Source organism: Sturnira hondurensis, unplaced genomic scaffold (assembly GCF_014824575.4).
Source record: "Sturnira hondurensis isolate 20B ecotype Veracruz unplaced genomic scaffold, ASM1482457v3 Scaffold0006464, whole genome shotgun sequence".
NCBI classification, from domain to species: Eukaryota; Metazoa; Chordata; class Mammalia; order Chiroptera; family Phyllostomidae; genus Sturnira; species Sturnira hondurensis.
Window position 1 is genome coordinate 137,710 of NW_028079095.1, and position 23,583 is coordinate 161,292.

At 38.8% G+C, this 23,583-nt stretch overlaps 1 long non-coding RNA gene across 1 annotated transcript; it reads left to right on the top strand.

Annotated features, from left to right (window-relative positions):
* The first annotated feature begins 16,667 nt into the window (after positions 1-16,667).
* On the top strand, positions 16,668-22,081 carry LOC118989269 (uncharacterized). The gene is made up of 3 exons (XR_005066982.1): positions 16,668-16,770; positions 18,888-18,890; positions 22,070-22,081. It is a non-coding gene; the product is annotated as an uncharacterized LOC118989269 (long non-coding RNA).
* The last annotated feature ends 1,502 nt before the right edge of the window (positions 22,082-23,583 follow it).

The window sequence follows — 23,583 nt, forward strand, 5'->3', positions numbered from 1 at the left end:
AAAGAATTGTATCCAGAGACTGACATTAAACTAATTTCTCTATGAACATTCCTTTAATGTAGTCACAGAACCAAGGCTAGAGTCATTTTCTGAAGCAGGAGCTAAAGTGTGTGCTTGGAGATGTGTCTCCATAGGTTTAATAGTACTCCATCCTATTTATTTGCATTAAGAGCTGCATTTTTAAAGAGGGTAAAATCTTCACTATAAATAAAATAAATCCCATACATAAAATTATTTAATCCATTGATTAATAAAGGGACCTAAAAGATTTTGCAACCTCTCTAAGAAAATAACTGGAGAATGTGAAAGATATACTATCCTATCTTCTGCCATTCACTCTTGGTACTATGACTCAGCATCACTCTTTAACATAAATAATCCTGCCCAGTCTGACATGATTCTTTGTACCACTGAGATGCCATTGTTGGTTTTTTAGTCATTGTTCATTGTGTAGTGACAGTATGGAAGGGAGAAGAGGTCCTGGATCTTGGTGGTGTGCAGTTTGTCAAACACAGTACAAATGTAGATCAGTATCTAAATGGGCCACAGTGATTTTTTGTGTTTTTTTTTAATTTAAAATTATATATTTTTAAAATATAAATTTTACCACTTCTTATAAAATAAATGTATCCTTTTATGGAGGAGGAGCAATTATTCCTTAAAAAGTTACTGAGTGTATTTATTTACATTTAGCATAGGTTTCAAACACATAAACAGGCAGGCACCCTTTAACAACAGGGATAGATCTTGAGAAATGCATTGCTAGGTGGTTTCGTTGTTGTATGAACATCATAGAGTGCATTTTCACAAACTTAAATAGTATAACCTACTACACACCCAGGCTATATGGCACAGCTTATTGCCCTAGGCTACAAGACCATATAGCATGTCATGGTACAAAACAACATGATATTAAATCAAGCACAAGAGAAAATGATGCAATCAAGAGACTCAGTAAACTCTGCTGCTGGCATAACACAATATACTGTTTTACAGCAAACTTTTTTTTATAAGTAGAAAGAATGCAATGTAAAATAATGATAAAAAGTATAGTAGAGTAAATACATAAGTCAGTAACACAGTCATTTATTATCATTATCAAGTACTATGTATCACTAGCCAATAGGAATTTTTTATCCTCATTGTATTCTTATGAAACTACCCCAATACATGCAGCCCACTGTTGACTAAATCAATAACACTAGTAACACATGTAACAGGAAGGGATGAATACTGCCTTAAGACTCATTCCTACTGGAATGTCCTGATTATTAACATAATTTTTAAGCAATAACATCTTGCTATTAACCACTTTTAAAAGACATGCTTAATTAAATTTTTTAGAATTGAAGAGAATCTCAAAATGTATTGAATATTAGGGAAGGGATGAAAAAATCAAATTTACAACAGATAAGTCTTTTTATTATGTCATACTAGCAGAAACTGGGCATAATGGAGTACATTTTGCATGTTTTTTTTGTTTATTTGTTTTTTGCATTGTATAATAATAAAACATTTTTATTATTGTTCAGCTACAGTTGTCCCCAATTTTACCCCTTACTCTCCCCTGCCCTACCTACCCCCAACTCCCACATTTATCCCCCCTCCAGTAATGACCACTCTACACCCTTCAAACTTTGCTCCAAAAGAAATATTTGTCAAAGAACAATGAGAATTCTAGCTTTCTAATAAAGGGCAGTGTTTAGCCTGTTTCTAAACAGATATTCTGGATGTAGATCAGTATTCTGGGGAAGTGGCTGTGTGAATCTAAGTTGCAGCAAGTTGGATGACTAGAACATTTCTCTCCTAATGACATCTTCAGTAACTAGGAGTTCTATTGGTTGCATCATTTTACTTATAAATCTATCTGGATATGTATGATTTATCAAAATCAGTCTCCAATTTTCTCAATTTTAAGTTGGTGTTTTTTGTAAGAATAAAGTACTTAGATAAAATTGATGTTTGTATCTGAGTTAAGTACTTTCATCCTAAATGAAATTTCAGTATGTGCTCTTCAGGAATCACAGTCAATAGCAGAAAATTCCTGATTTCATTTAAAAACCTTGTTAATGTTTCTCTCATTCGTTCAAAAGATTTAGGGAAGCAAATCTTAAGATGATAATGGCTCTCACATGTTATTTATAGTTCCCTTATTTATATCTCATCTCATGTCATAACTGAATTTGTTTTCCTTTTCTGGTGTGTTTCCCCCCTCCTAGTTCTGTATTGCCCTCATTCTGATTGCCAGTGCTTTATTTTCTCACCAGTACCCTCCAATGAAAGGACACTTTAACAGTTTCCTCTGAGTAACTGTTCTGTCCATAGCCCCCTAGAGACCTTCTTCATGTTCTCTGCAGATAACCTTTTCTTTACTTCAGAAATTCTGTAAACCTTCAAAAGAACTCTTGGGAACATCTGTTTTTAAGGTCATTATTTACTAATTGATATCTATCTTCTCCACTATGTACGGAATATGTTTTATGGTCATGTTTGCAATCTCCTGATCATCTTGGCAATAAGAACGATAGCCTCTCAACAGTCTTTAAGCTGCACATTTCCTATTATAAGAGGAGAAATATTAAATAGATAAATTCTTTGCTTTTATGGCTTTACTATGTTTATCACTTGGCTGTTTATTGAAAATAACAATTGTGTGCCGACTATGTGTTAAGCGCTGTTGGAGCTACCTGGGATGAAAAATGGAGATGACACCACCCTTGGCTGCTGGGAGCTCCTGGTCTACTGGATGCTATAAACACATAGATAAATGTAACATAGTGAGAATTACTAAGAGAGTTAGAAGAGAGTCTCTAACACCAAAATTACCTTCTATTAAGAGAGTGGGGGTAACAGAGGAGCACAGGAGGGAGAAGAGAATCATGTATTTATCCCTCAGGATGTTTGAGCAGTGTTTTGAAGATAGAATAGAAGTTCTCCAGGAAAGGCACACAGATAGGGGGCTGTGCAGATAGGGAGGAAAATGCAAGGAAGAAAAAACCAGCAAGGAAGCATGGAGAACCATTACACTTTGAGAGAAAGCCACTCTTGGCTGTTGTAGGGGCAGTGCCTTGGGATATAAGTGGGGGGTTGAGGGTGAACATGTATACAGAGCTCAGAGAGCAAAAATCTTTATATGTAATGTTACTCTATTTCCATTTATTCTTCAGGTAATGATACAATGTTGAAGACTAATATTAAAGTCTCAATTGACTTGAAGTCTAAAAGAAGTTGGTAGGTTTATTATAGGAAATAGATTACCAGCATAGAAAAAACATTTAAGTAGCCAACTTAAGAAATTAAAGGTCAATGAGAGTGAAGGTGAGAGTGTAAATTAATAAGAACAGGAATCCCACAAAGACTTGTTGAGCCCAATCAGCCAAACTTTGTGCAACTGAAGAAGGCCAAGTGGAGTCTGGAGAGAAAGAAATTAGGAGTGTTGAGGAAGGAGCAGAGAAGAGCTAAGTGTCATTGACAAAGTTTTGACTTGGGGCATCTGTGTAAATTTCAGTACTATAAACCAAGATGTGATTCTGAAGAAGAAAAAAGATGGGTGGTGGCAGGGTAGGGACTTAGTTCCATTTTGAACATATCACATTATGAGTTTCTGGATGGTTATCAGAGTAGACTTGGACTCAAGAGAGAACAGTGAAGGGAAAAAAAGGAAGAGAGAATTAGTTTTGTTTTAGGTGCTAAGATCTGTGCTACATACTCAGAGTTCAGTGAAAAGGGATGTTAACAATTTAGTAAATGTGTTGCCACTCAGAGTTCTAGTAACTCCTTTTACTAGAGATCCAATCCTCTTGGTTTGTGGTGGGCCCTCTGATTACAGAGAAGCAATGCAAAAATTATTCTATGATTCTTGGTGAATTTTCATGTCATTATGAATATATATATAGATGCTGTAACCTGAGATGTCAATTGGTCTGTTTAATCATGTAAATTGGATAGATCCAGTGTTGAACTATGGCTTTCAAATTAGAGTCAGGTTTTCCATAATTCCAATTTGGACTGAACCATTGGTATTTCCCACAGGGTATTTTTAAAAGACTGACACATCCAGACATTAGCAAATTCACAATGGACAATTATGGGACATGGGAAGCAAATGAGGACACAGCTATGGGTGGAACTGGGATAATTTTTTTCCCCAAAAGAACCTTGGAATACAAGTGAGACTTAATCATGTCTTTCATAGCATGTGGTAGAAGCAGGCACAGAAATAAAATCCATAGAAACCTGGTGTCCTGAAAGAGTTTGAGACTGGGCAGGTTAATGTGGGATTCAGGCAGCCAGAAGAAAATAAGTGGAGTGGTCGGGAATTCTGACATGTCTTTATTTGGGGGTGGGGTAATCCACACTGGTGGAGAGCCCTGACTTGCTTATATACTAAGTGAACACAAAACCAGCAGAGTGACCATATATGACATTACTGGTTATATAACAAAGTTTGATTCTGGGCATGTGGACCCTTATCATGGTTATATGAACACTGCTGAGTCATAGTCTCCCTGATATCTGGGTGAGGAAGCCTGACTGACTCCATTTTCCCTTCATTCTATCCCTTTAGGGTTCCTCGCCACACATTCTACATGAGGGGGTGTTCCAGGGGGGTCCCTTGGTGAGGAGGGCAGAGCCCTGCACCCAAGTGCAGCAACAGCAGTACAAGCCGCAACAGCAATTGACCAAAACACAAGCACTGCCACCCAAGACAGCAAGGAACCACCATATTTATTCATGGATGCCTACCATTCCTGCAGGGGATCACCTGTTAGGCATTTGATAGCATGAGTCTCAGAAGCCAATGCCCACAGAGCTTGGCTAATGTTGTGAGGGACATTTGGAATGTATACACAACATTTGGCTTTAACTAGGGTACATACCCTGCCTTGTGATGCAGTGTGCATGACTAAAGCCATGTGATTTTTGTAAGACCACTTTTCATAACTGATACACATCCTCATTTAAGAAGCTCAAGGAATCATTTGTTGTAGTCAATACATGAGCAGTATGCAAAGCCAAAGCAGTTATCTCAGACTCAATGACAGTAGAAGCAGATTGAGGAGAAAAAATGGCTAACGGGTAGTACCACCATGGAGTAGGCTTTGCCTGGTGTCATGCCTTAAATGCTTAACTGGCTGGATTGTGGGAGTTTTCTGAACTCAGATAGGCAGATAAGGCCACCCCATGTACAATGACCAGTCCAATTTCTGGGCAAGCAGGGCCACCCATGGGAACTGTAGCCCATACATTATTCCATGCCTCACAGTAATGCTTAAGAATTTGCTTCTCTCACAGACTTTTTGGAGTCCAGGCCATTTGGGCTTGTCCTTTGAGGTTCTCAATACAGAGAGAGGCTGGTCTAGCCAACTCCATAGCCTCAGCTGTGAGCCATCCCGAGTCATCCCATATGAAGTAGCCACCTAATGGCCGGGGCCAGTCATACCATTGCTACACCCCAGTGTAGATATTGGTCCAGGTAGTGTTCCATAAGGAATGTGCACTGTTATATTGGTGTGACCAAGCTCAATTTGAGACAGAAGCCAGAGAGATGTGCCACAGGAGGCTAGCAGCTGTACTAAGGGGGATTTCAGTACAGATCCAGCACACTGATTGGTTAGCCACTTGAGTCATAGGTATGTACCCAGTCAACTAAGGTGTTAGTTTGTATCCAAGGGTCAAAAAGACAAAGCAGTTATTGGAACTAATAAATGGCAAATCATGACCTTCATGCAATATACAAGTAAGTTTCTGGTAAGCTAATAAGATGGTGGCTGACAAAGGGGCCTTCCTGGGCATGAATACTATACCTTTATTGCCTTAGCAGGGGGTTCAGCATCTACTTGCAATAAGAGTGAAGAACTTATTATGGGACATAAAGATATCACAAAGGAACCACACAGAAGCATTTCGTGGTCTGCTGGCCCTGGGTATGTTACCTGCAATGTTGAGGGGCATGGTCCAGTCAACCAAGGCAGTATTTGCAAGTTTCTCTCCACCATTTATACCCTAGGGGCAACAAGGGCCACACAACACTTGTGGGGGCTTTTATCTCCCAAGGCCAGGTCCAAGTGGCTATCTGCCTTCCCTCTAGGCTCACAGGTATAGGCAATAGAATATTGTCTTGTTTTCTCATGTGTGATTTTAGCAAAACATCCCTAGTCTGCACTTGTAGCTGAATTGGAACTGCAGTCCAGTAGAGTAGTGTTTTCACCAGAGCTGGGCCTCCTCTCCTACTTCTCTCATTTAGAGTTTGGAAGACAATCCACAAACATTCCATACAGCCCCCCAATGTAGGAGTGGCATCTGTGGCTCGCAGGCCCTGCTTTAACAGGCCATTGTATCGTTTGATCATTCTGGCAGCTTGCGGGTGATAGGCTGGCCACATGGAACTTTCAGTTGGTTTGTATGTCTCAGGCCCATTGCTGCACCAAGCCCCAGTAAAATTCATCCCTTGATCACTTTCAATGATCAAGGGTCACCCATAGGTGGTGCTTAAGCACTCCAGCACAGCTATCACTGCTTTTTGATCTGGGTGGTGTGCAGGGCACACAGTCAACAGTCCAATGGTCATGTCCACACATGTGTTGCATACTTACATCCCTTTGAAAAAGGTAGTGGTCCAATCATATCAACTTGCCAGTGAGCCTGTGGTATCCATCCCTACACTATCTGCCCAGTGGTTCCCACAGGGCACTGAGGATGCTCTCATGAGCAGACAACACAGGTCTCACAGACTTTTTGTACCTCTGCTAAAGTGACAGGTAATCCCCAAGTTTTTATTGGAGCCCACATGTTCTTCTCTCCAGCATGTAACAGGAGATGGTGTAGCCACTGGGGGATTTCTGTTCCTGACATGATGGTAGGCACCATTTCCAGCCATCACACCTTGGCTAGAGTATAACCCTCATAATTCCTCAGGAGGCAAGGGGTACATGCCTGGACATATGATATACAATGATTTGTTTCTCATGGCCTAATTTCCATAGGTCTTGCCATGAGGCCTGCTCCCATAATGGGCTATGCATAACCATCCACTTATTTGCATGCCATGTAGAGTTCCACAATGTTTGTCCCCAGTACACCACCCAACTATCAATGCAAATAGTCAGGGGTGGTGCTTCATTTGCAACCACAAGCCACATGGCTCACAGTTCTGCCCACTGACTACTCACTACTCCAGTGTCAAACCAGATTGTATCTATTTCTGGCTGAATCACTGTAGCAGACCACACAGTGGGCTGTGGTATACCATGGTATACCATGCACCTGAGGGAATAAATACCTGCCCTTCATGAAAGGGACCAGCTTTTATTTCTTCTCTAGTTGCAGGGGCAATAATAAGATTTTCATTGACATAGGTAACAGGGCCCAATACTTCCCAAAATTTAGCCCATTGGGGCCTAGTCAACAGAGTACTCCTTTGTTACAGATAAGCCCCCCACTTAGCCAATGTGAATGTCTGGACCATATCCCTGTGAGGCTTGGCCATCTAGTTTCAGATCCACTCTGCAATGGGGTAAGTTGTCCTTAGTGTCATGGGGGCAGTTTTTGTTATAGCCCCCTTGGCCAACAGGGCAGCATATACTGCCACCAGTTGATTTTCGGTTAGGGAGCAGTGTACCTCTGCTCCTTTCCATCGTTGGAGCCAGAATCCTAGTGGTTAACATAGCCATTCTGATTGCTGTCAAAGACCCCACTTAAAGCCTTCTTGAGTCATGGCAAAGTTAGCTCACAAGATATAGCAGGATCCAGAGCACACCAGAGCTAAGCATGTTTAATGATGCACTTTGCTCCTTGGAATGTTTGTTCCAAGGTCAGGGTCCAGTTCCATCATCCTCTTTTTTTTACCAATGTGTGTAAGGGCAAATAACCTGTGTAAGGGGCAGGCAGGAACACTCTCCAGTACCCAAGCAGGCCTAAAAACTTTTGGAGCTACTTCACAGTGGTAGGGGTAGGACTCACCTGAATTGTTTCTATTATGGCACTGGGGATCACTTTTGTCTTACCCAACCATACCACCCCCAAGTATTTGGCAGATAATCCAGGCCCTTGCAGCTTGACTTTGGTGACTGCCCAACCACAGGACTTCAGGCGCAATATAAGACTTGTGGTACTGTCTTCTCTAATTCTGCAAGAGAATCACTGATTAGCAAAATATCATAAATGTATGGCTACTTAGCTAGATCTTCCACTACAAGCCCATGACAGATCATCGGGTTCCTGTAATACTCTTGAAGGAGCACTGTAAAGGTCCATTGCCAGCCTTACCTGGTAAAAGCAAATTGATCTTGACTGTCTGGAGCAACAGCAATGGATAAAAAGGCATTTGCCAGATTGGCCACAAAATGGTAGGTCCCAGCTCATTGGTTAACAGGTCCATCAATTCCATCACAGAGGAGACCACTGCATGTATTGGGCAAATGACATTATTCAGGACCTGATAATCCACCATCATTCTCTGTGTGCTATATCTGGCTTCTTCACTGGCCACATGGGTAAACTGAAGGGACTGTGAGTGTATCTAATTATCCCTAGCTTTTTCAATTCTCCTATAGTTGCCATAATCTCTTCATGTCTTCTGGGCAGCCAGTACTGCCTAGGTGCCATCATCTATTGTGGAGATGGCAACTGAATGAGGGAATGTTATCATGCCCCTTGCACTCTCAAGCAGAACTCCCCCACAGTGCTTTGCAGCCACAACAATGCCCAGGATATACTCAGGAATGGGGGACACATACACAGTGTTGTCATGGGGGGCGGCAATTGCCCAATACTCAGGGAAAGTTACATGGCCTTCACCTCTACACTGCATCTCCTATAACCATCAATATGGGATGCAGGCCCCAGAAATTTGTCAGGGTCTTCACATAGGAGAATACATTCTGCCCCTGCATCTATTAGAGCCAGGATCCACTGGAAATTTACGGGAGACCAGTGGATAGTCAATTTCACATGCAGCCTCTGGTCCCTGCCTGTGCCCTATAGATGGGTTCCTCCACCCTTTCCCTATTAAGTTTTTAAAGGAAAGCATTATGCTGAGCAAAATAAGCTAGGCAGTGAAAGACAAATACCATATGATATCACCGTTAACAGGAATCTAAACAACAAAACAAACAAGCAGGCAAAATAGGACCAATGACACTCAAATACAGAACAGGCTGACAGGGTCCAGAGGGGACATGGGAGAGAATTATAGGAGAAAAGGGGATGGACTCCCATGAACAAGTATAAAGGACACATGAAGAATAACTAAGGTGGGGGGCAGAAATGGGAGGGAGGTGGGGAGCACTGGGGGTCAGGGCTGGGAATATAAGATAGATAACTGTACTTGAACAATAATTAAATAAAAATTAAAATTAAAAAAAGAAATAAAGGATATCTTCTTCTTCTTCTCAGGAGGTTAGCACAGCCATATGATCTTCCAGACGCATAGGACAGGTTTTCTGGATCACACTCCTGGGTTTCCCCTTCACCTCCTTCTTCTTCTGGGGCCACAGAGAAGATTGGTCAGCCTGCAACTGTTTCCACAGTTCTAATAAGTAGGCATTTGGTTTCCTGTCAATCTTGTTTCAATCTACTCCAGCCCCCAAAAGATCTAACCATATCTGGGTCCTAGTCACCTGAAAGGCTTCATTTTTAGCCTGAGAGATAGAGAGAGCTCAAGACACCATTCAAACTCATTTTTGCTGCAACTGACTTTCTGCCTCTCCCAGATTTGCCACTATTGTTGTGACATCATTAATACAGCCCCCAACACAAGGGCCCAAAATAGCCATGAGGGATCTAAAGGAGGAAGAAGGGGCAAGCTGCAGTACTAGATCCCTCATCCCTGCTATAAAGCATTCATCATCAGGGTTATGAATATTGAGATTAAATATGGCCTGGCACATGCCCAACCCCTATAAGATCTGCACTGACTCCGGACTGCCATTTGCTCATAATGTCTGGCACATCTCCTGAATCTGCCCAAACCATGCAGATAGTGGTCATGACCCATTCTCTGACAGAGAATGAGATCCCTGTTCTCTTCCATGTCACTGGCTATTTTACAGCCACTGGTGCAGGGAGGGGTGAGTCATGATGGAAGGTAACTCTTCCATCTCATTATCAGTGCACATGATACTATCCATCCCTAAATCCCAAAGTCAGAGGAGGCACACCACCAGAACAGCTTCCCTAGATCTACTAGCTCATCCTGCATGTAGTGATGATACATCATGTGCTCAACCATCTGAGCAGGGCCAGCTAGATTCCTCTCAGGATGCATTCCTGAGGACCACCAACAAGAGGTCCTTTTTTCCCACTCTGGAAAAAAGAGAAAGCAGAGATTATCCTCCACTTTATTAAAAGGACAAGAGTGACTGTGGGCAGCATTGGCTACATAATTGGTGAGGCTCAGTACAAAATAAAAATGGAAGATATGCTATATCTTTGCTAATCTGAACGTTACTGAATTTCTTCTACTAGAGATAAGATGATTTCCTGAGATCAGCACATACTCACATGAGGCTCCCCTCTCTCTCCCTGGCAGGTCCTCTTTTCTTTCTTGTCAGGGATCCTCTTCATGATCTCAACTGGCTTTTCTCCTTTCTTGCAATACTATCTGGGCCATATTATGAATTAATTAATTTTCAACTCTGGAATCTAAGGCAAGAAGCCTCTTTTACCAGTATATTTGGCGAGTTCCTGAAAATGTGGGCCTACACCTATTAGTTATACGTGATACTCTATGTTCCCACAGGTGCTTGTACATTTACAAAGGCTTTTCCACAGGTGATTGCAGAGCATCTCAAATACTTAAAAAAAATACAGGTCCACCATCATTTACTATCCACAAATTTAGAAAGGGAGGGAGGTGTACTCTGATAGCTATTTATTTTTGGCAAATTATTTGAACTGATATGAGGCTTTTTAATAGTGTTAGTCCCACTTAGTGTAAATATTTACATGTCTTATTGTAGAAAACTTCATGAGTTTAAGTACTTCTCCCAGCCCTTGATAGGAGTGTTACACAATGCACAGGATGTGCTCACATTATGTTTCTGAAAATACAAGAAATTCTGAAGTCTGGCCTACGTGGGATGTAGTTCAAACACTGTGATCCAATATTAATAGTCCCTTTGGGAACCAATTTTCACTAGTCAATATATAATTTATTATTATTTAGTTCATACACAAACTCTCTGGGAACATAATTAAGTGGACATGAAATCCATCACCTTTTTCAATATTCAAATATAGGTAAAAACACAATTATAAACTTTTTAGGTATTTCTATTTCTTTGGGTATATTTGTTGACTGGGTAGAATTTTAATATTTAAGTCTTTAATTTTTAGTGACAAGTTCCTTGTGAATTTATTAGTGTTGTATGAAGTTAGTAATCCTATATTTAAATACCATAATAAAGATGGTATGGTTTTAAAAATATAATGTTATTGCAATCAATAAGCATTTCTAAACTTAATTGAGAAACAAACAAAAATACAATCCTCAAGCACATTAATCTATAGTTAGAAGTATTTAGGTACTAATCATGATATTTTATTTTCCATGAGAAGCTATGTATAATATGCCTGATGGGTGTTTATAGTTTTGTAGTTAGTGATTAAAAGCTAACTGTAGCTGTAAATTGGGCAAAAATATAAAGTTCTACTAAAGGAACTTGATTTGAGCTGTTATTTCTCTTTACCAGTAAGTGAACTTCTCTGGCTTTTTAATTTATTTTTGGTCCTCCCCTTTCTTCTGCAAATCAGTGCCATAGGTTTATTTTCTTTTTCACTTAGCATTTCTATTGTCATTATTGACATAAGTATTTTTTCAGTAAACATGCAAGACATGCATAATGGCAATGATTACCTTCTTGAAGACAGAATTAAAGACTATAAAATTGATATGAGGTCTAGGATTGATTTTATTGGCCAAGCTAAGAAACCCAGTACTTGGCAAAACCATTAAAGTTTAATATGATTAATTCTGAGAAAGAGCTAGTGGCCATAATGATAAACACTACTAAAAATGAGTGAGATTGTAAAACATTGTGGTCCTGGCCAGGTAGCCCAATTGGTTAGAGTGTCATCCTGATAAACCAAGGTTGTGAGTTTGAACCCTGGTCAGGGCACACACAAGAAGCAACCAATGAATGCTTAAGTAAGTAGAACAGCAAATCTCCCACTCTGTCTCTCTCTTTCCCTCTCTCTTAAATAAATAAATTTAAAAACATTGCTCAATTATGCTTAGGTAAACTTCAGTTTACAGAGTGCGCAAAAAACATCATGGGGCTGATGTTGAGAAGATCGGAGAGTGAACTTCACAAAAGACTTTATAATGTGATTTGGTGTTCCTTCTTTCCTTCTAATTTGGTGAGGTGAATTTAAGGTGAATATTATCTTCTAGGAGCCATATGCCTGGTGACATTTATAGTATACCTATTGCAAAAGTGAAGTGACAGAGCCAGAATTAAAACTTAGGGCATTTGGGGATCTTGAATCTGCTCCTACCCATTTAGCCATAGAGGGGTGAATTGAGTCACCAGTGCAAACTCTGGGGGAGGGGACCTAAAATAATTTCCTCTGACTATGGTACATTTTATCTTGTCACATAGTGGGTGACAGAGCCTGTCCTTATTATCTTATACTCAACCATGAGGCCTTGTGTAGGAGATGTGAGGAAAGTGAAGTCTGTGGTGTGATTTTGATCGTCATGTAAGATGAGGTTGTAAGCATCTCACTCCTCATAGATTGGAGATCTGAGAGAGCAGGCCTTTCAGGGTGGATCCCAGGCATAAGCACACTTTTTTCTGTCTGAGAGCTGAGAGTGCACCTCCCACTTTCTTGTCCACAAGCACATATTTTTAAGAAGATATCAGTTGAGCAACAGAATATTGGATATGACTTTTAATAGTATTTTGTTTCCCACAAGCTCTATCTCTTTGTTGTTAAAGATAAGATCCTCCCTTTGGGGGGAACAAGATAGATTTATTTGATATGCAATCTCCTAATTCCATTAAAAATTATTTACCAGTTTATATTGTGAAATCAGGTATTCCCCTCAGATCCAAATTATATTGACCCCAAGCCTTTGTCCTACTGAGGCTTTTTCTCTGAAAGTATCTAACAAATGCTTTCTCATTGGAAAGGAGTCAGTAGTAATTAACAGCTTTTTATAAAGGAGGGAAAGGGGAAATTTGGCCATTTCCCCTGATGAGGTAAAATAAAGGTGTTGCAAGGTGTTGTCACCAAGACAGGAAGTCAAGCATTGTAGGGAAAGACCTCATCTGCCTAAGAAGACACAAAGCAAGGCACTGAAGGGTACCCTGGCCACACCTTTGGGTCCAGGGTATAGAGAAAAATGCTTCTGCTCTCAGGCTTAATCTCATCCACAGCTGCCTCACACCAAACCAGATACTAATTTCAATATATAAGCCTATTATTTTATGCTCATGCACAAACAGTTTCCCCAGGGCATACCATTGTGCTTGAAGGGTTTAGGAAGGGTCATAGAATCTGCTTTGCCATTGGTTTAGGAAGGGTCATAGAATCTGCTTTGCCAAAAGACCCTCTCCCCATCAAGACAGGCCCTGATTTGGAACTTGAATCCAGTTCTTCTGGGAGCTATTTTTCTTCTCTTTTGGATTCTTTCAGGGCAACCCCAGGATATCAGATATCCTCTAATAACTTAGAACCACAAAGCGTCTATTTCTTCCCTTCTAATGATATTTGGCCCTTAACATGAATCTGCTAATACAAATTGATACAAAAGAGATGAATAATGCACAGGTTTGTCCACCTATGGAAACGAGGCCTCACAACTTGCCATGCCAACAACAAAATCATCGTGTGCTTGTCTCATATTGTGGGGGTGACTTTCCTCAAAAGTCCCACCATCTGCCATGGATGAAAGTAAACACTACCAAGACATGATCTGCTTGGGGAGGAAAGGTGGCTGATCCCTCAAAGGGGAAGGACCAAGTGACCCCTGCTCAAGGGGCTTTTATTGGGTTCATTTGCACAAGAAGACAGGTAAGGATCAAACAATAGACAGCATTCAAAGAACTATGAGGGCTTATTCTCAGTCAGGGTCAGATAGCTAAAGAGCCATAAAACTTTGAGAAACCAACTTCTTGCTTGGACCCTTATCTTTTAAATGAGAGCATTCTGAACAAAGCAGGTTTCACAGGATTTTACATATTCTTTCATATGCCTGATTTACCCTGGATACTTGCCCTTTCCAGCACATGGCTACACCACCTTCCCCATCATAGGTTTTTAGGCTTAAGTGAATTAGAGCCAGGAAGTGCTTCTCCCAGATGGAAATGGGGACTCAGGCTATATCACAACAGCTAGGGGGACAAGGGCCCATCGCTCCCTCTTTGTCCCAGCCCCCCAAGTCCTTCCATGATGGTCTCCCAAATGATTGTGTCTGGCTTAGGTTGCTCCTCTCTGAGGGGTCGTACCCACCTTGGACATTGACCGTGCTTTGGGGGCAGGGGAAGAAGCAAAAGCAGCTCTTGCTGCCAGAGACAAGCTTTGTCTCCTGCGGCTCACATTCTGGAGGTCACTCACTTAGCCCCCGGAGGCAGTTACAATTCCTGAAACCAGGCAGGGCAGTTCCCAACATCATATGACATATTTAAAATGACTACCTATCTACTTTTTCCTGAACAAAAAAAGGAGGTGTGTTGTGCTGCTAAAACTAAAAATAACTAGTGCTGTTTAATGTTAATTTTCTTAAAAAATACAAATTTCCCTTTCTCCACATCTTTCCCAAGACTTGTTGTTTGTTGATTTATTGATAATAGACATTCTGGCAGGTGTGAGATGATATCTCATTGTGGTTTTAATTTGCATTTCTCTGATGATTAGTGATGTTGAGCATCTTTTCATATGTCTATTGGCCATTTGTATGTCTTTGTTTGGAGAAATGTCTATTCAGGTTCTTTGCCCCTTTTTTAATTGGGTTATTTGGTATTTTGGTGTTGAGTTTTTAAGTTTTTAATAAATGTTGGATATTAATCCCTTATCAGATGTATCAGCAAATACGTTTTTTTATTCTTTGAGTAGTCTTTTTATTTTGTTGATGTTTTCCTTTCCTGTGAAAAACTTATTTAATTTAGTCCCATTTGTTTCTTTTTTTTCTTTTGTTTTCCTTGCCTGGAGAGATATATCCAATAAAATACTGCTATGAGCAATGTCGGAGATTTTTGCTTCCTATATTTTCCTCTATGTTTTTTTTGGTTTCAGATCTCACATTTATGTCTTTAATCAAATTTTGAATTTATTCTTGTAAGAGGATAGTCTAGTTTTATTTTTCTGCATGTATCTGTCCAATTTTTTCAGCACTCTTTATTAAATACAGTCATCCCTTGCTATATTGTGGTTCACTTATTGCAGCTTCACTGTATCCTGGGTTTTAAATATATATATATATATATATATATATATAATCTAATTCTGTATTGCAGAGTTTTTGCTATATTGTGGGATTTTGCAGTATATAGGTATTTATATGACATTTATGATTTTAATTATTTTTGCCTAAAAATTTAAAACAATATAAAATGTTAATTCAAATGTATTAAAAGAATATTAAATTGAAATAAAATACAATATGTATTTCATCAGCAGATGAATACCATACTGTACACAATGAAAATGCAGTATGCCACTAGTACTGCTTGTGCAAGTTTGCCAGCCTGAGATTGTAAATGGCACACTATTGGCTGATGGAATGGAAGGTGACCAACCACAGCACTGTGTTCTGTATCCTGGGTGCTGATTGGTTCAGTGACCATAGCACTGGTCTGTTTGCTCTCCCATACTCTGCCCATATATTCAGCATCTCTCCTTAACCACTTCACATCGATGTCTGATCACTAAATGTAGTGTTGCTCCGCAGTGTGGTGTTTTTGTGAAATTTTCATAAAAGTTTGAATTTTTTTCAAGCCCTATGATGCCACCTAAATGTTCTGAGCCCACTAAGGCTTCTGGTAGTGAACCCAAGCCCCAGAGGAATATGCTTACCATCAAAGAAAAGGTGGAACTTCTCGACATGTTAAAGGAAGGCAAAAGCTATGCAGCTGTAGACCACCATTGCAGGATCAACAAATCTACTGTTCGCTACATTAAAAAAAAAGATGAGAAGAATATTAGGTCTATGGCAACAATGACTTTTAACAAGACTGCAAAGAAAATGTCCACTTCTTGCAATAAGGCCATTGTGAGGATGGAGTCTGCATTGGCCCCGTGAATAAATGACTGCAGGAATAAGAATATCTCCCTGGATACCAACACTATCCAGAGGAAGGCCAAAAAACTTTATGATAGTTTTGCAAAAAGCATGGAAATTCACAACAGTGATGATGATGAAAACAAGGATGAGGATGCAGAAGCAGGACCATTGAGTGCTTCTCTCACCAGACCAACCCCATTTGGTGCCGCCAGCAAGGGCTGGCTTGACAAATTTCAGAGACACTTTAGACTCAAGAATATTTCTCTGCATGGAGAAGCTGCTTCTGTGGATAAAAAGCAGTGCCAGCAACTCCCCATAACTATGTTCATCACTCTAATGAAGAAATCAGTTATGTCTAAGACTAGTGGAAATAGAAGTTATGGCCCAGAGTGAAGATACTGCACCACTCGATAAAGCGCCTGATGAAGTGGTACCTTCAGAAGAGCTGTAATGCTTTTCTTGTCTGTGCAGTACATTCATCTCATCATCATCACCTTCATCGCCATCAGTATTGCACAGCTACATAATTCACGATCTTCTTTGTTCAAGTTGTAGTACACTTCACTGGTGAGTACCCATATAGAATTTTATATGTTGTTAAAGTTACATAGGTTTAAGAGTGTAGAACGTGCTTAAGAGCATACAAAGTATTTATAAGAGTGTGGGAAAGGTTAGTAAGAGAGTGGATAAAGTTTATAGGAGTGTGGGAAGGGTTTATAAAGCCTTAAAATATATATAAATAATAAAATAAACATAATGCTGCTACTTCGCGGATTTTCACCTATCGCTGGGGTTTCTGGAACGTAACTCCCGTGGTAGGTGAGGGATCAATGTAAACTATATTTAGCCCACTGTATGTACTTGCTTCTTCTCTCAAATATTATTTGACTATAAAGCAATGGGTTTATTTCTGGGCTTTCTATTTTGTTCCATTGATTTATGTGTCTGATTTTATTATATTATAATAAATAATATATTGTTTTCACTATTATGGCCTTATAGTATAGTTTGATAACAGGTAGATTGATTTCTCCAATTTTGTTCTTCTTTCTCAAGATTGCTGTTGCTATGTGGGACATTTTGTGGCTCCATATAAATTTTTGAAGTGTTTGTTCTTGTTCTGTTAATTATGTCCTTGGAATCTTGAGAGGAATTGTGTTGAATCTATAGACTCCTTGGGTAGTATGGACATTATTTTTACAATGTGGTTTCTTTTAAAGGTTATTTTTTAAAGATTTTATTTATTTATTTTTAGAGGTGGGAAGGGAGGGAGAAAGAGAGGGAGAGAAACATCAATGTGTGGTTGTCTCTCATGCACCCCCTAATGGGGACCTGGCCTGCAACCCAGGCATGAGCCCTGACTGGGAATCCAAACAGTAACCCTTTGCTTCACAGTATGATGCCGAATCCACTGAGCCACACTAGCCAGGGTGTGGATATTTTGATGATGTTAATTCTTCCTATCCATAAACATGGTATGTGCTTCAGTTATTTTCTTCTTCAGTTATTTGTATCTTCTTCAGTTATTTTCTTCCCTGTTGTGAGATTCCAGATTTGTGCAGCCATTGAGGAAAACACTATGGAGATACCCCAAAATTAAAAATAGATCTAGCTGTTTGACCTAGCAATTTACTCTGGGAATATTTCTGAAGGAACCCAAAACCCTAATCCAAAAAAACATAAGCACCACCATGATCATTTCAGTGTTATTTACAATTGCCAAGACATGGAAGCAGCCCAAGTGTCCATCAGTAGATGAGTGGTGGACTAAACAACTATGGAACATTTACACAATGGAATATTAGCCATAAAAAGGAGATTTTACCCTTTGCAATAGTATGGATGGACCTGAAGAACATTGTGCTAAGTGAAATAAGCCAATCAGAATAAGAGAAGTACCATATGATTTTACTCATGTGTAGAATCTAATTTTAAAAAACTGAACTAACAAGGAAAAGAGAAACAGAATCATAGAGAGCAGAATGACAGCTAAAGTGGGAAAGGGGTTAGAGAAAGCGGTGGAGAGATTAAGCGAAAGGAATGTGGGGAAGAGAGAACTCCCATGTACTGTTGGTGGACATGTAGATTGGTGCAGCTACTGTGAAAAGCAGTATGGGATTTCCTCAAAAACTTAATAATGTAACTGCATTATGACCAACCAATTCCATTTCTTGGAATATATATGAAGAAATCAGAAACAGTGATTCAAAAGAATATATGCAGCCCTATGTTCACAGCAGTGTTGTCTACAATAGCCAAGATTTGGAAGCAGTCCAAATGCCCTTCAGTAAATGAGTGTATAAAAAAGCTGTGGTACATTTATACAATAAAATACTACTTTGCTATAAAAAAGAAGGAAATCTTACCCTTTACAGCAGCTTGATGGACCTGGAGAACATTATGCTAAGTGAAATAAGCCAGTCAGAGAAAGACAAATATCATATGATTTCACTTATATCTTTTGATGAAGGAATAAAAAGAACCAAATAAACAAACCAAATGGAGAAAAAGATATGGAAAAAAAAAGACTGACAGTTGTTGGAGGATTTTTAGGTGGCTAGGTGAAAAAAGTGAAGGGATTAAAATAAAAATAATAAACCTCATAGACACAGAACAGTATGGTGTTTATTAGAGGGAAAGGGGCTGGGGGAGGTAGAAGAGGGTCCAAAGCAGGGCAAATGTTGATGAATTGAGACTTGAGTTTAGGTGGTGAATACACAGTACAATATAAAGATGATGTATTTCAGTACTGTACACCTGAAACCTGTTTAATTTTATTGACCAATGTCACCCCAATAAATTCAATAAAAATCTTAAAAGAGAAAAATAAAGTGATAAACAGCTGATATTTATAATGCTTTAAGTTGACACTTCTCAACAAACCAGTTCCGATAGTTTAGGAAATACCACTGATGCACACATAACAGCACTAACCATATTGTGAAACTTCTGTGTTTATTCTAATAATACTCCAGCTGATTCTTTTAAGTTTTATAACTAATGTATCTAAAAATCCCCAAGGTAAAACCAATAAAAATATACAGTGATGTATAATACTTTAAATATGAATGAAAACATAAATGCACAAATTAAAAGAGTTCTTTAAAATGCAATGGCAATTTATGAAATTAATCATACAATAATGAAATGAATATATTACCCCTTGTCAGTCAATACCAACTAAGAAATAGAACAAAGGAAGTGTAGATGAAGTTAAATGAATCAATTCCTTACCATGAATATTTTCAGACTCAAAAATCACTGAAAATTAGAACTGTGTGGCTTTACATATGTAGTTTAACATGCTATAAGATAACCCAAGTAGAATAGAAAAAAATATAAATCGAATAAAAAATAACAACTGTAGAATAGAAACCTACCACTATAGAATAGAAATAAACAGCTTAATGTCAACATAAATGTCGAGTCTTAGTAATCTGGAAAAAATTACATTTGTTTTGCAAAAATATTTTTGGAGATACAGAAAATTAAAAGAAGAAAAATACAAGAGTGCCCGGGCTGGTGTAGCTCATGGATTGAGCGTGGGCCTGCGAACCAGACAATCGCGGGTTGATTCCCAGTCAGGGCACATGCCTGGGTTGCAGGCCAGTTCCCAGCAGGGGACTCACGAGAGGCAACCATACATTGATATTTCTCTCCTTCTCTCCTTCCTTTCCCCTCTAAAGATAAAAAAATAAAATATTTTTAAAAAGAAAAATGCAAGAGTAGTCATTAATACAATACCTGCTGAGTTAATTATTTTAAATGTTTGACTATATAAAATGTACATAGCATTCATAAGAATCAGTTAATATGCACTTATTGCATTTAACTTTAAAAATAAAGGCATGTCTTCTTCTTATATGTTGATAAAACATTTAGAAAACATGAAGTACATATTACAATTCAAAATTTCAGTGATTCTCAAACAATAGTACACAGAATATGTCAAAATTCATGAAGTTATAAAAAATAAAATATGTATTTTACAGCATTTTACCTCAATCTCATTTGGTAGTATGGGTGTGCACACATGTGTGTGAATGCACTTATTCATGAGTGCCTTTAATAAACATTCCATACATAGAACTTCAAATGTCCAAAAATGTCCTAACCAGTGTGGGTCACTTGGTTGGACATCATTTAATAAAGCAAAGGGTTAGGGTTTGATTCTTGATCAGTGCACATGCTTGGATTGCAAGTCAGGTCCCCAATTAGAGTGTCGGTGTGTTTGAGAGGCATTCAATTGATGTTTTTTTTTTTTTTCATATTGATGTTTCTGTCCCTCTGTTTCTCCTTCTTTTCCCCTCTCTCTGAAAATAAGTAAATAAAATCTAAAAAAATAATAAGATAAATAAAACGCCCAAATAGAACCTCCACTTTTAGTTGGATATTTGGCCAACCAGAACAAAGACTATTTTTTTTCTACCCTCCTTGTGGTTAGAGCTAGACATGTGACTGCATTTAAGCCATTTAAGTTGTGTGCACAACTTCCAGTTACTGTTCTTCAAGGAAAGGGAATGGTGTTTCCATGTCACTTCTTTCCTCCTACCGGATAGGCAGTGGATTGGGGTATATGTAGCTATCTTGGACTCTAGAGCATCAGCTAAGGATGACTGAGCAACAAGGTAGATAATCCTGGGAACTTGGTCTTACAGGGTCTTTTGATTACCTTTAAATGAGCATTTCCTGATTAGTGATAGAAAAATAAAAACAAAGTGAGTTGTATGGGGGAATGAGTGGTAAATGACAAGGAGAAGCACAGAGTACAGGCTAGTTTTTCTAGAAGCTTCACTGTGAAGACAAGGAGACAAGGGGTAGTAACTTCTGGTGAGTCAAGGTTGGAAAAGGGTCATGAATTTTCATGATCAGTAGCAGTGCAGTGAACAATCTGAAATGTTTAGATTCTAAGTCCAAGAGAGAATTAATTGCCTGTGGTGAGAGAAAAATTGAACATATTACCAAAACAAAAAAGAAAAAGAAATTTTGGAAAGGAGTAGAATCTAAAGCAAACAGAGAAGCGTCTCATCTTCTGTGGCTAAAGAGAGAATATGGACAGATAAAGACAGATTGGGAAGTATAGAATAAGAAAGTTTAAAGTTGTGTATCCTTTGCTTTTTTTCTGAAAGTTAAGAAGAAAATCAAGCATTAAGAATGAGGGAAGTACTCAAGGTTTGAATGATCCTTGAGGGCTTAGAAAAAGAAGCAAATTGCAAGTAAGAAAGAACATTGTTGAGCATTCCTGAGATCTCACCTGAGACTGGACAAAATAATTTATTATTAGCCAATGAGCAAAGCAAGAAGACTTTCTTCAGCATCTTAGAAATTAGAGTCAGTTAGAATGAGTCATTAGGCTGTTATAGAATAGGCTGCTTGCAAGACTTTTACAGCAAATGATCAAAGAATTGGCAGAAAAGAGGGTGATGATGACAGTGTGGTTGAAATAATAAACCATGAAGTCCAGACAACATAGGAAGTCAATGGGAACAAAGAAGGTCAGAGCTGAAGCAGAGGCCAAGGCTAAAGCAGAGGGGGTGGGTTGGGGTGGGTAAGAGCAGAGGGGGTCAAAGGCCTATGAAACTAAAATATGAAATGCAATATTAAAATAAAAGTTGAAATCACACACAGTTTTGAAAGAAACAGGGTAAAAGAAGAAAACTGATTCAGGGCCACCTTTGTTTCAGAAGTCATGATTATAAACCCAAATTGAATAGGAGGGACACATACCATAAAGAAAGCAGGCCAACCAACTAAAAACCCTGCAAGATATGCACTATTAGCTCCATTAAATAAGTAATTTTTAGAAAAAACGTTGACCACTATCAGGTTATTATGAATGAGGCATGTTGGATTCATACAATTATTATTTTCCCAAAATAACACTTTAGTAGTTAGGAGGGGACCAAGCAAGCCTCTGTGCCATTGATAGTTTACTTTTTTCTTGCTCCAGTAGAGGGCACTCAGCCCAAATAAATGCATGCAATCACTTTATAGCAATTATTCTTTTATATAATTAAAGCTCATATTCAAATGAAAGAGATTCTTATTTAATAAGACAATGATTAGTCATGTGTGTAAATTTCAGAAATGAAATGAGATCTTATAAGTGACTAAATGAGAACATATTTCTTTCATTTTCAGTCACTGCACACTAAAAATAGAAAGGAAATTTACTCTTGTCTGAGAAACAAATAAGCTTTCTAAATACACATCTGGAATGGACGTCTGACCCGTTAATTCCATTTCCACTCCCATATGATTTCTTTGAGAGGGGTTTTAAATAACACAGAAATAATCCTATTGATTATTGGACACATATTCTTCAGTGAAAATATCTGAGAAAGAGCCTATATGATAGAAATAACTTTAAAACTGAATAGCAATAGGTAAAAAAACCAACAACAGCTAGAGGAGCCTCCTCTCATTGGCAAACTTGTGCAACAAATCAGATCACCAAGAGTGAGGTTGTGGCCCCTGTGCATAGCCCACAAGAGGTTCTTAGGGAAGTTTCAATAAAACCTAGTGTTTTAGAGAGTTGTGAACATGCAAGTGTTGTTAGTACTTGAGGGGAGACTATCTTCTAAGCACAAGATTAACTTTGTGTGACTTTGGTTGCCAATTTGGCTGAATTACAGTGGAAGATGTGAACAGTGGTAACTTGGCTATCAGCATTTCATCAAAGGTTCTCCTGGAGGAGTTAGACCCTGGGGTCAAATGATTCTACAGCTATCATCTTTGCCACAAAGGGGCTGATCCAAACATAACAACTTTTCCCAACACAGTGGAGTTTTGCCTTGACATCTGTCAGAGTAAGGGAAATTTGCAGGAAGTGACTGGGAATCACTCCAATTATCTTGTGATAAGGGACCTATCAATATGAATTAGCTTCTTAGAGTGAGCACTGCTAAATAAAAGAGAGGCTCTTTCTAAAACAACAACAACAACAAAAGTCTTTTTGGCAGAGGAGGTGGAGCTGGCATTATGAAGAGTGTGTTATAACTTTATGAGTAACTTATAACAGATTTTTAAAGCACATGTTGCAAGACTCTGAAACTTTGTGATTTAAACAGCTCTCCTATCTTCACCCTTAGCAGGCAGTGCCCTCTTAGCATTCAGGAACTCAGCCCCATCTCTTCTACCTTAGTGCTGTGATTCTTCAGTCATGCTACACATGTGTTAATCTCATTTTGCTAGGGATGCACATGACATTGAAGCAAAGGTCTGAGAATGTATGCTAATGGAATTCTTTAAAAAGCATTTTCCTAGTACAATGACATTGCAACATAAAGGATTTAGAATTTAATGCTCCGAGAAGGTGTAAACATCAATAATAAAATCAAATAATTTTATGATTG